Here is a 15,368-nt window from a genome sequence, read left to right as displayed (position 1 = left end):
TTCTGCCTCCCTCCGCTGAGCTGGTTCAAACTGGTCGAGTCTTCTTCAAATTTCCATGAGTACGTGGTTTGCTGAAGGGTTCTTCTTCTTCAAATTTCCATGAGTACGTGGTTTGCTGAAGGGTGCTTTTTATAAATACAAGGATCATTCTTGAAACTCCAAGGGAAAGTAATTATAAAGAAATCCTACTGTCTGGTTTATAAAAATTAATATACATATACATACAAAAAAATTAAGTGGCGTTTAGTGATGTTCAATAACACAGGAAACAATCCTAGCTAAACAGACTCATAAATAGGTACTGAAATGTAAATAGCAATAAGCTAAGATCAATGAGTTACGTAAATTAAAGGGTTACTTAAATACAAACCAATTGTTTAAACGTACAAAGCTTCAAGAGCATTTGGAACAGAACGCAACCAAGTCCTGTTTTTGAAAATTGTCGATGGTCGGTTGCATCGTCAAGCAATGTACTGTGACCTCACGAAATGAGAGAAAATCATCTACAGAGGAATGAAGTGATGAAAGGTAAAGCATTACAAGGGAATGATGGCCATGTTAGCAGCAATGAATATTTAAGGGTATAATAATGAAGGTTACAAAGGAAACAAAAGAAAAAAGAGATGCGTAAAACCCAGAAAATAACAAACAAAAACAAAAAAATGGAATAACGGGGATGACTAAAATAAAGCGTGGAAAGAATTTCCACACCCTGCCAAGTAAGAGCGAGAGAGAAGGGGGGGGTCCACTAACAAGAGGTGGAGGGTATGGAAGGAAGGGGGCATTCCCCATCCCTTTCAAATTTACAGCACTTTCTGGAATAAGGCACAGGCTTTATCTGCCGCTGCCCTTTGAGGTTGCCCTCGAGAGGACACAGGATCAGGTTTGGGAAGAGGGGCGACATCATCAGAAGAATCGTCATTTAGAGGGTCCTCTGAGGAAGGATCTGATAACTGGGGTGTCGTGAGTAAATCAGGACCATCTTTCTCAATTCAGTGATATAGGGACCTGCAACATTTATCTCCAATGGGATAAGACGGTTAATGGGACGCACATATATTCCATGAGGGATGCGCACCTTCACAGATCTAATATAACCATCTTGACCTGGGTAGGTTTCAAGAATACGGGCCATGGGATAATCTTCCCGATTTACTTCATCCAAAATTAACAAACATAAATCTCCAATTTTAGGAGGCACAGGGTGGATATGATTATTTTTTATGTGACATTCACGAAGGGAATTGACATAATCCTGGGTCCATCATTTTAAAAACACTTGCAACATGTTCGTGAGTTTCTGATAACTAGCTGGGAGGCTGTTCCCTTCCTTATATGTGGGGTCATTGAGGTCGGTCATAAGGACCTGAAGAGCAAGTGAGAGGGTTCGACCGTAAAGCAGATGACTCGGAGTCAAGGGGGCATCAGTAACGTCGTTGACATCCAAGTAAACTAAAGGTCTATCATTGATGATGCATTCGGCTTCTTGTACCAAAGGGACAAATTCATTATAGGTAGGATACAAGTAATACATGGCTTTCCTTAAATTAAGTTTGGTGAAGACTATTAGCCTTTCATAAAAACCTCCCTGCTAAGGGGCACGGGGAGTGATGAATTTCCAGGTCAGGTTATGGGAAGATTTAAACCCATCAATTACAGGGTGATGCATAAGTTCAGTTAGAAGAGTTTGACCAGCTTGGAAAGTGGAAGCATTATCAGAGACGATACAGTGTGGCATACCAAATCGAGCGGCAAATCTGTGCACTGCTTGCACAAATTCAATGACTGTTAACAAAGTTGTGACTTCTAGAGCTACGGCTCTGGTTGCTGCACGGGTGAAAAGCAAGATATAAACAAAATCTACATGTGAATTGTATACCTTAAAAGCTCCAGTGAAATCTAAGCCAGTTACTCGGAAGGGCATTCTTGAAATGAGGCGATTGGGATGATACTGGGTTAATGGAGGCATTGGGTACGGGGCCGCTTGCACCTTCCGGCAATGGATGCAACGGCGCAAAAGTTTCTTGATTTGCTGCCGCATTTGGGGAACCCAAAATTGTTTACGCAATTCAACAAGGAGTGTTGAAGTATTACAGTGCAGCAAACGATCATGCCAATGTCTGACGATAAGTGTCCAAAGGGCACAATGATATTCCAGCAAAATGGGATCTACATAATCTAATTCCACCGGGGCATTACTGAGACGGGAACTAGCTTTGAGAAGACCTTGGTTATCCAGGTAAGGTTTACGTTGGCCGATGAAAGCTCGTTCGTCCGAATTGAGACGAACGTCTTTACCTTGCACCTGCTTCAGAATGTTAGGATAACTTTGGGCCTGGGAACATTTCAACATGACTGTTAAGAGTGGAAGGTTGAATTTATTGGTTAGATTAGGGTAACGTTGTGACAAGGGCTGTATCCATTGGGGAATTAAACGGAGTGCAGTGTAGCACTTGATTGCGTCGTCAAGTGAGCTGAAATAATCAAGCAGTCGTACTTCCGGGGGATCGAGCCGAATAGGGCATGCACATATCTCTGGGTTAATAGAGAACCTGCTTTGATCGGGGTACTCTGAAGGGTTACTGAGCCAAGGAAGGCCTTGTAGCCAAAATTTATTCTTAAGAATATGCCTTACAGCGACACCACGCGATGCCAGGTCCGCAGGATTACTATTAGTGGAGACATGCTTCAGGTTAAGATTACACGTTAATTTAATGTTGATTATCTCCTCCACACAGTTAATGACGTAAGGGGAGCTACTTTTAGAATTATGGACCCACTGGAGGACAGTTGAAGCATTGGACCAAACAGTGACCGAAGCGTGTATGCCAGGGCGCAGTTCTGACAAGTGTTTGGCTAAACGACAGCCCAGTAAGAGCGCAGTTAACTCAAATTTGGGAATGTTTAAACTTTCATCTATTTCAACATGCATTTAGGAGTGACTCGAGCTTTAGCCGTAAGGAGGCGAGAATTACCTTCCTGGGTGACTATATAAGTAGCTACTCCGAAAGCGAGCTTGGAAGCATCGGCAAAAATGTGCAATGTTGGTTGACTGCCATCATGCACACTACGAGGGACTTTAATTTGTTCAAGACCTTTGTACCTTTTGATGATATCACTCAGTTCTTGAACTTGCTCAGGGTTAATAGGGGTGTCCCAGCCCTTGTCAGTCATCCGCAGTTTTTGAATGAAGAGTTTGCCTATAATTGTAATAGGAAAAATAAGACCAATAGGGTCATAAATGGAAGAGAACAAGGACACGACCTTTCTTTTAGTGTTGATGTGGGAATGACTTATCTCTAATTCAGGGGGTAATTTAACATTCAAGGTATCATGAACAGTATCCCATTCAAGACCGAGGTAATCATGAATGTCTCTTTCTGTGAAATTGCCATTAAGAGGGGCATTAGTCGTCCATTTGGCTAATGGCATGTTAGCCTTTAACATAAGTACCTCAATGAGGGGCCTCTCACTCAGAATTTCTTTGGGGTCGACATAACAACGTTGAAAGTTATCAATATAGAAACTGGTTTTGAGTGTCGACGTCAATCTACTAGACTGATTGTCCAAATGATGTTGGATAGTTTGGTTAAGCAAGCAGGGGCTCGAGGTGGCGCCAAACAGAACGACTTTAAATTGATATGCGACGATCCTTGTCATTTCTGGATCTTCAAAGAAAAGAAATCGACATCAGTCTCTCTGTTTGGGGACAATCTCTATGCGAAGGAATACCTTGGAAATATCTGCAGTTAAACCAAAGGGCTTCTCACGGAACATTAAAATCATCGATTGAATCTTCGATGCAAGATTGGGTTCTGTGTACAGAGAATTGTTCAGAGAAAGTGAATTTGGGTTCGACCTGGATGATGCATTGAAGATAATACGTATAGGGGTAGTGGCTGAATTCTTAACTACGGGATGATGCGGTAAATAATGTACTTTTCCATCAACAGGGGTGCCTAAGGGGACAGGCTCAATAAAGTTTTCTTCAAGATACTCATCCAGAATCTTACGGTAATCAGTAAACAATTGGGGGTTCTTTGATTTTTTTGACTGACATGAGTTGGGCAAAGGCTCTAGCAAAATTTGAAGTGGGATGCTTATCACTCTTGAAAGGTAGCTGAACAACATACTTTCCGGTTTTGTATTGAGTAGTTCTTTTGAAGAGATCAACTAAAGATGGCTGAAGGGTTCTTTAGTGATACCAATGGTGTCAAATTCCAAAGGTTTTCAAGAGGCGGGTTTATAGTCATAGGCGAGTCAACATCAATTCGGTTAATGGTAATTGTGACTGCGGTGACATCTCTTTGGTCCACTTCAGAACGTGACCAATCAGGCAACTTTCCCCATACTGGGTAGCCGGCGGGAGTGCTAAACAGGTTTACACCTTGGATATTATGGGTACACTTGAAGAGCCTGGGAAGATAATCGGCACAGAGAATGATCTCAATACTGGCAGCACTATCATCGGGACGTTGATCTGCGAGCCGAATTTCATTAGCTTCTAGCGTACGGACAGTGTGGGTGTAACCTGGCGTATTGATGCCTTTACCTACATTGGCACTAACAATAGCCACAATCTTATGTCTCCATCTGCCGGTTTTCATATCAAATTGTACTAGATCAGAACTTTTAGGGGGTTCGGTACAATTAAATGAGTTAAGCTGGAACACCATCTGTCCAACAGGTTTAAGATTTAATGATTCAACAACATTTGGGTGCACAAAGGTACGTTGTGCCCCACAATCTAGAAAAACTCTTTTGGAGTGTTTGAATTTACCGGAGACTAATTCGGCAGTGAAAGTCGGTAATGCGACTGGGGCGAGGTCATTAGGCTCAACACACGTGGTGTTGTTGTGGATTCAAGCAATGTGATGGAGGTTTACCGTAGGGGTATTGGTACTGGGAGGGATAAGGGGTTGCATGTCAGCGGGGTTATTAATGGGAGGTCTAATGGGTTGCATGTTAGGGGGGTTATTAATGGGAGGTCTAATAGGTTGCATGTTAGGGGGGTTATTAATGGGAGGTCTAAGGGGTTGGCAGTTAGGGGTGTTGTTAGTAAACCCACTAATGGGTTGGATGAAGTGGTTGGATACTGCAAGGATATTTGGGCCTACAGGCAATTTATGAGCCTACTGACAGTTCAGACAAGCAATGGTTGCATTGCAATTGCTGGCAAAGTGTTGAGTGGAAAAACATTTTGTGCAACGATTCATTTCTCGCAACCTTGATATCCTACTTCTTGAATCGAGGAAATGGGGACATTTGTATTGCACGTGGTCACTATTGCCACAAAAAATACATTTACCTCTAGCAGTCCCGTTACTGGGGCCAGCGATAGGCCATCCATTTTATTGACTAGGAGTCGTTTGTAGATCCACGGACCGGACAGGCCCGTTATTAACTTTAAGTTTAGGTATATGATTGTTCACGTTGGAGGAAGGAGGTCTAGGCTGGTTAAGTGATTTACTGTAAGAGCGCGAGTTTTCGTAACGGTAGGCTCGCGCGGGTTTATCATGGGTATTAGGTTTGGGGCCGTCGTCAGGGCTGGTTATGAGCTTCATCATTTCCTTCATGCGAGTATGAGCATACAGGGCCCCTTTCATTTTGGCCAAGGTTACTTCCTCGCGATTGTAATATCGTTAAACTATACCTAGGTGGAAGGGTCTGAGCTTGCTAGTGAGAACATGCTCTAACATTACCTCTGGTAAAGATGACCCAGTTAGTTGTACATATTCAGTTTCCGTGTTGTCCCATTCCATGAGGAAACGACGGAGATCAGTGCTATCATCATTAGGGGAGGATGTTTTATAAAATTTATTTATCACGAGGTGTTTAGCCAGAACGGGGGACTCATACTCTCGCTTAAGACTGTCTATTGATCTTTCATACAGACCCTCTGTCCACACTTGGTTACCGAGAAGTTTACGCGCCGGTCCCTCAAGGGTACGCAACAAAATCTTGTATTTTTCTGTGGGAGAGTACTTGGAGTTTTCATGTACCATCTGGCAAAACAAACTCCACCAGCCGGACCAACAATCTCTACGACCATCGAAGGGAGGGGGATCAGGATCTGCAGTGACTGAGACGCGTACAAACTGAGGGTTAGCGTTAGGCGCTTGAGGGGGATTTGAAGGGTTGATTTTCCCGTGTTACAAGTTGAAGGTGCATCGTTTCTGCGTCAGTTAACAAACTGACAAGATCAGTATAACTAGACAGGACAGTGGGATTGTTCCAATGAGGTTTCCACAAAGTTTTAAAGTCCCTAAGTTCCGCAAGAACTCTACTTACTTTGTTTTTACAGTGCTCTAAACCCTCAGGGGTTGCACAGGCAAAATCTATTGAGGAAACAGCTTTCAGAGTTATGTTTGCCTCTTCGTAAATGAATCTGAACTCCTGCGTTTGTTCTTCAAGACAAGCATTAAGGTCTAAAGTAGCCGGCATCTCCACAGCCTGCTGTGGGAGTTTAATGTGACTGTCTTTGGCCGCCATCTTGAGAAGACCACGTGTACGATGGTACAGAAGGTACACAAAAAAAAAAATACAAATTATGCAGACAAAGTCAAACTTAAATAACACACGACACAAAGAATGTTATAGACAAACGGTCACTGAGAGGGGTACAAAGGACAAGGATAAAGGTAGCCTACCTATAACGAGGAACAGTGAACCAAAGCGTGAAAATAAATTAATGGTTAGGGGAAAAATGAACAGATCAAAATAGCAGCTCCAAAGCTCACAGTACATACGAAAAACGTGCAACATATACCGATGATCCGAACAAATAAAATAAAACCTGAGTTCTCCTTCAGGGTAGAACTTTCTGGCTAAAACGCTTGGTTACACAGGTGCCTGTATTCGTCAAAGGTTACCATAAATTACGTCCTAAAACACTGTACATCTCGTTACCTGTCAAAGTCTGGGCTTAATTATTCTACAAATTGGTTAGTGTGTAATGTTTTGAGGTACGACTTAATCGGGTGATGTTTATGTAGTGAAAACGCTACAAATGAATTTATAATGTTTAAAATTTCATTATTCCACAAATCAATGGTGTCAGATCCGGTTCGAAGGACCAGTGTTATTTATTTAAGTGTGGGAAATAATTCCGGGAAAGGCCTCCCCGTTTCTGATTTCCGGACCCAAGCCTGTAGGATAGAGGGCCAACACTTTCACACTTGACAAACTAGAGAACTGCAATGAAGACGGTTTGGTTTCTCTACACACGTTTAAGTCCAAAGATTATTCTATACCGGGACTGTCGACACCGATATCACCTTGATGTTCAGATGCTACTCCAGGGCGCAGAATAGTAAATCCCAATCAAGTGTGGTTGGACTGAATCAGTTACGTTAACGACAGTTTCACAAAGAGTTAGGGGGAGCAGTACTGTAAAAGTCAAAACGTCCTAAGGACCACCGGGAGGTAATACTGTAGAACATTACAGTAATGGATTGACACCGATAGCTTTAGATTGATGTAAATATAAACTTACCCTTAAGTCATATCTAACCTCATGTGATAACTCTTTTAGTCATTTCAAAATGTAAAGGTCAAGTTAAAAACAGTTAATTTTAACCTAAAAATGGCGTTTATTTCCTTAAAGTATAACAGGAATTTTCACCTAACAGACTCAGGAAAAAACAGTAAAACTACCTCATTGAAATTTGAATAAAGACCGCATGTCATATGAAAAATGAAAAATGCTAAGAAAATGGTCAAATCAATTAAATCGTAAATCAATAATCAAATGACTAATCAACCAATGAAAGTAAAAATGGTGACTGAAATAATACCAAAACTTCTACTCACTACTTTGAACACATTCCTCTTGGGCAATAAAATTTCAAACTTGATAGAGGGGAACGGGAACACAACTTATGTTAATGGACACGCCACGAATGATTAAACCAGACAGTTTGAACATGACTTCCTAGCTAAATGTGCACATCGTCAAATAAAGGGCAGAAAAAGAGGGGGGGGGGGGGACAGTTCCTTGGCCAAGGTTGAGCACCGTTAATTATTACTCACGCTCTTGAGGGTTGATTGTAGACGTAGTGGAGGCATCTTGTAAACTGTTAAGAACACGGTGCATCTTCAGCTCTGCAGCGACGTGTTTTGTCTTCGTAAGTTTATCTTCTAAATAATGGCAAAAAGTAAGGCATACTGTTGGTTAGTAAAACGTCCACCTTCCACGCTTTCTGGTTTTTAAGTGGGCCGCTCGCACGCTTCTGCCTCCCTCCGCTGAGTTGGTTCGAGCCGGTCGAGACTTCTTCAAATTTCCATGAGTATGTGGTTTGCTGAAGGGTGCTTCTTCTTCAAATTTCCATGAGTACGTGGTTTGCTGAAGGGTGCTTTTTATAAATACAAGGATCATTCTTGAAACTCCAAGGGAAAGTAATTATAAAGAAATCCTACTGTCTGGTTTATAAAAATTAATATACATACAAAAAAATTAAGTGGCGTTTAGTGATGTTCAATAACACAGGAAACAATCCTAGCTAAACAGACTCATAAATAGGTACTGAGATGTAAATAGCAATAAGCTAAGATCAATGAGTTACATAATTTAAAGAGTTACTTAAATACGAACCAATTGTGGTTAAACATACAAAGCTTCAAGAGCATTTGGAACAGAATGCAACCAAGTGCTAAAAAATGGAATAACGGGGGTGACTAAAATAAAGCGTGGAAAGAATTTCCACATCCAGGACACAATTCTACACGGTGGAGAAACCCAACAAACAACCCACAGACGACGGCACGACAAGACCACTTGCGTACGGAATAGGCTCCAGTCAGTCACAACCTTCATCTAACCCCATCGTCCCACCGCCGGCAGAAGTAGGCAACAAGACGCCGTCCAGGAACACAGAGTGTCGACCCACCATTGTAGATGTATTGTCATAAACTTCAAATTATTCTTTTCTAGGCCTAATTTTAAACCATTCCAGGCTCTTAGATAACTTGTTACATAAAATTAACTAAACTTATATTGGATTAAAGTCTATTTTATTGAAAGGGCGATGTAACACGATGTAAGTAATCTTGTTAGGAAGTGGTTCGTGCTTGCTTGTACACAAATACATGCATGTATATAAATCAAGCCAGTCTGAATAAAGTTCTCAACTGGTTAACGTCGTCATTCTTAGACTCCCGACAACATAAAAACATTACACATGGGCTCCTCTCCACTGTAGTCGCCAATATTGGATATGGTGTTGGTTATCAGTTACATACTGCCCTCAAAAGTACTTGGAATGATAATAGTTAATTGTAGAGTCTGTTCCCATCCCAGCATCTTCACCGACTTGTCTTCTGGGTAGATGGGATATAATCAGACTCTTATTGAAATATGTATAATCTTGGTCAGGTCTACATTTCTGTTCTTCTCTAACAACTTGTGCCTCGAGTGAGAATATGTTAACAAAACTCGTACACAACAATGCAAAAATAACAAATGAGCATCACTCTATAAACGATTGAATCCTACTGCAATACAAAGAAGAATCACATCCTAACTTTAAGACAATTAGTTAAGGATTAAATCCTTCATAACATACGCTACTACACTTATAAACTATGTTGGAACATGTTCTATCAGTGTAACACTATGCAACATTACTCTTAATACTTGTATTACAAGTACAAAATACAAAATAATATATACATCAATAAATAATAATATTTACATGTATAATTATTCAGTGTAACATATCAAAATCTATGAAAGGTAAATCTCGAAGCGGTATGTACATATTTTGTGATAAACTGTGCGCAACAATTATTTCCATTGAATACCATGCAAGCCACCGCTCATGACTACTAAGGGAAGGTGGGTGCGGTCTTCACGTATGTGCTTCCATAATCCGACATGAGTCTCGCGGCATCTAGTGTATGATATTTATGTAACAGACCCATCCCTCTTTTTGATGGGTAGCCTATATGCTTCTTTTTCTTTACCAAGTAGAGATTTTGTTAATAATTCTGTAAGTAATTCTTTCACCATAGCCACTCCCTGTATTTATAGCTTTGTCAGCCTCATCTGCTTCCCGTCTAAACCTTCTCTCCAGTCATTCCTGGTTTTTCTTACAATTTCACTATCAATACTGGAAAATTCATCATGCTGTACTTTGTAATTTTCTTTACTTACTCAAAAACTTTCATCAATCAATTTCCGTATTTGTCTCCTTTCATAGTATCCTAAGTATCTTTTGATATCCATGGTTTTCTCCTTGTAACTTCATGTCTCAAAACTCACTACCATCTGACTGATATATGTTCTCAATATCGCAAAAAATTTTAATTAATTATTTGCTCTTCGTCTCTTAAAGTGTCTAAGACTTTAAATCGATTCCTACATTTAATTGCAAATGTTTTTCTCTGCTTATCTTCTAGATCTAGAAGCTTTGTTGTATCAAACCTAGGTATTCTATCTACCTTTCTGTTGGGTGCTTTCAGTTTTAATTTTAGTGTGGCAATAAGGAGCTGGTGATCACAACCAATATCTGCTCCTCTATAGCTTATTACATTTCTCAGAGTCCTCCTCCTCTCTTTATTATTGGCTATGTGATATATTTGAGTTTTGTAATTGCCACATGGTGAAGTCCATGTATATTTTTTAATGTCCTTGTACTGGAAAAGAGTACCTCCAAAAACAAGATTGTTTGTTGAAAAAAAATTGTAAAGTGTGTCCCATTTTCATTTGCAACTTCGTCAAGACCCTCGACACCCATCACAGTCTTTAGGCTATACCTTGATTATTTTTACCAACTTTAGCAGAGAAGTCACTGATCACAATTCTAATATCTCTCTCTGGGATCTCAACTATTATATGTTGCAGTTCTTCATAGTATTCATCTTTCTTTTCTTCAGGTGAATCTTTTTTATTCTTTCTTTTGTTAATCATTAATAAACCCCCTTTTTTTTTTTTGGTGGGGGTTGGTGTTGACTGTGAACTTTAAGATCACCAAACTATAACAATTACTTATAGCACATTCTATTCCTTCTTTCCTTCTTGTAGGAAACATAATATCATCTACAAATACAGACGATTCAATTTCAATAATCCTTATCAACGTAATATTATTTTCTACTGATGCTATTCACTTTTTCAGTCACGATACGGCATAGCTTGGGTCCATATACAGTTCCTTGTCTCACTTTTCCTTGAATCTCTATGTTTTATGTTGTACCTGATGGACAGTTGGTGGCTGCTTTACTTTTTCATTCATTTTCTTAACTATCAGTGCTCCCTTCCATCATATCATTTTCCCCATTTCTTTGATGCAATCCTTCGGGTCTAGTTTACTGAAGCACTCATATGCATCATAAAGCCATACATACGTTGATCCTCCCAAAATGGGCATTATAGTCGATAACTGCATTCAGTGTCAGCAGAGGATTTTTTTCCCAAATATCCTGCTAATTGTGCTTTTGATAAATATTCCTTTTTTATTTTCTAATTCCATTTTAATCCCCTACCTTTTTTTTTTTTTTTTTTTTTTTTTTTTTTTTTTGAGAGTATCCATATTTCTTCCCACTCTTTAAGGATAGATATGTTTTCGCAAATTTCTGTTAGAATCAACATCAATCTTTCTGTTATTTCCTTTTCCCATAATTTTTATCATAACATTGTCAAATCCTCGCCTGTAAATTATGTTCTTGTCTTTCAGGTTTTTTACGATAGCTTCTACTTCTTAACAATTTATTTTTTCTCCTTTGCTGGATGACGATTCCACTCTGTCGCTTTCTGACAGCCATTCATCAAAAAAAGTTGTTGATTTCTTCTGACAAGATGTCTTCTTTACTCTGGGTTTTTTTTCTGGCTAAAATAAATATTTGTAGAATTGCTCATATTCTTTTTCTATTATTTCTCTATCCTTTCCTCCGATGGCTCTACAGTTACTGGTGTGTTTTTGATTAACTTTCTTCTTGAATTCCTAGAAGGCTGTGCTGTTTATTTATCCCTTTGCTTTGATCTCCTGTACTTCCTCTTTTTGTTTCTCTTCTCGTATGTATGAGACTACGAGGCTCTCGTATAGTTTAGTCCTTCTCTTGAACTCATTGTTTTCCTTCCGAGGGTTACTTCTTTGGACTTCTTGTTTTTTGATTAACTGTTTGATAATACATTTTATTAATATTTGTTGGATTTTTTCTTACCATTTTGAATATTCTAATCTTATATCACCCTTTTCTTTGGCAATTTTCACTAGCTCCTTTTTTATATCTGGGCTTTCGAATGGTTCCAAATTATTTTGTATCTGACTTTTCTTTCTTTCATGTTTAAGATCAACCAATTCATTTCTAGGAGGTATAACATAGTGATTAGAATACACAATCTCTTTCTCTTCATCTATTATCTTACTACTAATACCTTCTTTTTTCCTTGCTAATTAGAGCATAATTGATCACGGATTTCTTCTCTTTACTGATTTCTTATCTTTTTCAGCTTTCGTCCAGGTTCCTCTGCATTTCCAGTTACTATTTGCAGATATCATGTTGGACTCCTTTGCCATATTTATTAACATTTTGCCCGATTTTCAAATCTCTTTACAATTGTTTTTTTTTTTTTTTTATATTTCCTACTTTACAGTTGAAGTCTCCCATCGCGAGTACTTTTTCTTCTCTGTCATATGCTATCATCAATTCATCTTTTATGGACTTATATTTTCAAAAAAAAAATTTTCTTGTGGAGCATAAATTACTCCATTTTGAACTTTAGATACAGCATGGAGGTTTATCATATAGTTTTTACAATAAAAATGAATTAGAAACTTTCTCATCCACAACAATTGTTCACAAAACAACACGAATTGGCGAACATGTAGAATGAAGCACCCATTGAGATTCATGACTGTTTTCCACTTTATTTCCACCGTTACATTTTCCAATTCGTTCTTTACGGCAATCATCACTCCTCCGTCATTTGATTTTCTGTTATTTTAAAAAAATTCTATAACCAGCTATATTCAAATTTTCTCCCTCCTTCAAGTGGGTTTCAGTGTGCAAATAACAATTGGTTTTACCTTTTCTATTATTACCTCCTTTTTCTCTCTCCTCTCCTCTTCTTTCTGTTTATTCTTTTCTCTTCCCTTTTTACTGGGAATGGCTTAATCTTACTTGACCACCTTGTAGTAGGAGATAGCCCATTCCCAGGGCTGTGTTGGGGTTTCCCACTAATCATTCTGCCCACCTCAAGTTCCGTCGAATCGGGTTGCAAGGTTTTTCGTTCTCGATTTTTTGAATTATTCTCCCCATTTCTTCCATTCTTAAACTTGAAAGATTCATCTGACTTTCCATACTTTTTTTTTTTTTTTTTTTTTTTTTTTTTTTTACTTTGCCCGTTGCATGCTTGATTTCTGATTTTTTTCCTCCTTATTATATCTATACTGTTCCTTGTTTCCTCTATATTCTGGTCTGGTTTCTTTATTTTTTATGTTATTGAGTCTGAACAGGAAGGCTTGTCCTCTTTTACAGACACCGTTCCCGTAATCCCTACATACATTTTCTTCATATTTTACATTATTTCTTTTATTTTCCATTTTATCGTTTTTCCTTTGTCCATATTTTCATTCCTTTCCTAACTTACACTTTTCTTCTTTATAACATTTGTACAGAATTAGTTTCCTCAACACGTTTCTCTGATGATTATAATTATCTACCTGGCGGCATGATCAAAGGTTTTTTTTTTTATTTTTTACAGAATAAGCATATTTTTGGGGTCTTTCCTTTCACTACTTCTGAGCCAGTGTCATTATGTTCATTCTCTTTTTCTTCTTTAATTGTGTCACTGTTGCTTCGTTCATTATTTATCACTATATCCAGGTTCAGGTCCAGGTTCTGGGGTGAGGCATAGCCTTTACAACGGCGCCTCCAACGTTTATCTTCTTGTACTGTTTTGTCTTTTCTTCCACATCAGGTTTAATACTTCTTTTTTTCTTTTCTATATTTGTTTCACTGAATAAAAATAACCCTACTAACTTCTTTAAGTCTTCCTCATATGGTTGTTGTAGCTCAATTACTTCATTCCTTTCTTTTCTATATTCCTGGCAAAATAACAAAAAAATGTATCAAATCTTCCTCCTCATTTTCACAAAAATTACAGTTTATATTCCCCCCATTGTGTCTATTTACAATATTTAGTTTTAACGTATTAGTTCTTGCTCTCAAAAATATCACTGAAGCAAATGTATTGTCACAAATTAACTCTTCTTTAATTTCTTTCTTCCACGTTCTATATATTTCTAAGCTCACTTTACTTTCTATTTCTTTTTTCCACTTTTCAGTATCCCACTTTCTCGTTTCCGTTTTTATTTCTGCCTTATTTATTCTTCTTATTTGTCTTATGCCTAAACTTGATTCTTCCAAATACTTTGCAGGTTGTTTCCACCTTCTTCCTTCTTTTTCTTGAATATCCTGGATAATTATTTTCAGTATTTCCTTCTTTCCATTCAGGGTACGATTTAAGTACTGCAGCTTCCCATCCATCACCCCTGCTTTCATAGAAGATGCACCTATCTCCCCTCTTAGAGTAGTATTAGCTGTGCTTTTAGTGGCACCTAAAATCTTCCTGTATACCCCATTCTCTATTCTTTGTAGTTTCACTATTTCAGTTTCTGTTAGAGTTATAACACTTGTTCCATACAAAATAGATGGTAAAGCAATACTTTTCCAGAACGTTTTTCCTATCATTACTTTATTTCAACTTTTCTCTATAACTGAATATGTTAGATTAGCTAATTTTTGTGCCTTTTCTATCATTACCCTTTTCTGAGTTTTAAATATATTCCTATTATTATCTAGCTTTATTCCTAAGTATGTCAAACTTTCTACTACTTTGATTCCCTCTACGTTATTTGGCTTTTCTTTCATATTGTAAATCATAATATTACTCTTTTCTTTATTAATTTCTAACCCACATTTTTTTACCAGTTTCTACTAATATCAGGATGTTACGCTTTGCATTATGTATATCCTGGCAATTATTAAGGCATCGTCTGAAAAAAATAATGATTCTATCTTTATTAATCGATTTCTGAAACCATTTCCTTCCTCTTCTTTTTTTTTTCATGACAATATACGTAATTAGTTTAAAAAGTGAAGTTGATCCTGTACAACCCTGTTTAATTCCACTCGTAACCCCCGTTTCTTGTTCTATACCTTCTCCTAAGTCAATGCCCGTAGTATCTCCTTGATAAATATTTGCAATTGCACTTATGATTTTGGTGTTAATTTTATATTCTTTTAAAACTTCTATTAGGACCTCCCTTTTTACAGAGTCAAATGCTTTACTAAAGTCTATTGCGGTTACTATTAGGGGTTTCTTGTTACTACAGCTCTCTTCCACACAATACTGTAATATAAAG

Source organism: Palaemon carinicauda, chromosome 8, assembly GCF_036898095.1.
Source record: "Palaemon carinicauda isolate YSFRI2023 chromosome 8, ASM3689809v2, whole genome shotgun sequence".
NCBI classification, from domain to species: Eukaryota; Metazoa; Arthropoda; class Malacostraca; order Decapoda; family Palaemonidae; genus Palaemon; species Palaemon carinicauda.
The sequence above is the reverse complement of the archived record's forward strand: the minus strand, read 5'-3'. Positions refer to the sequence as shown.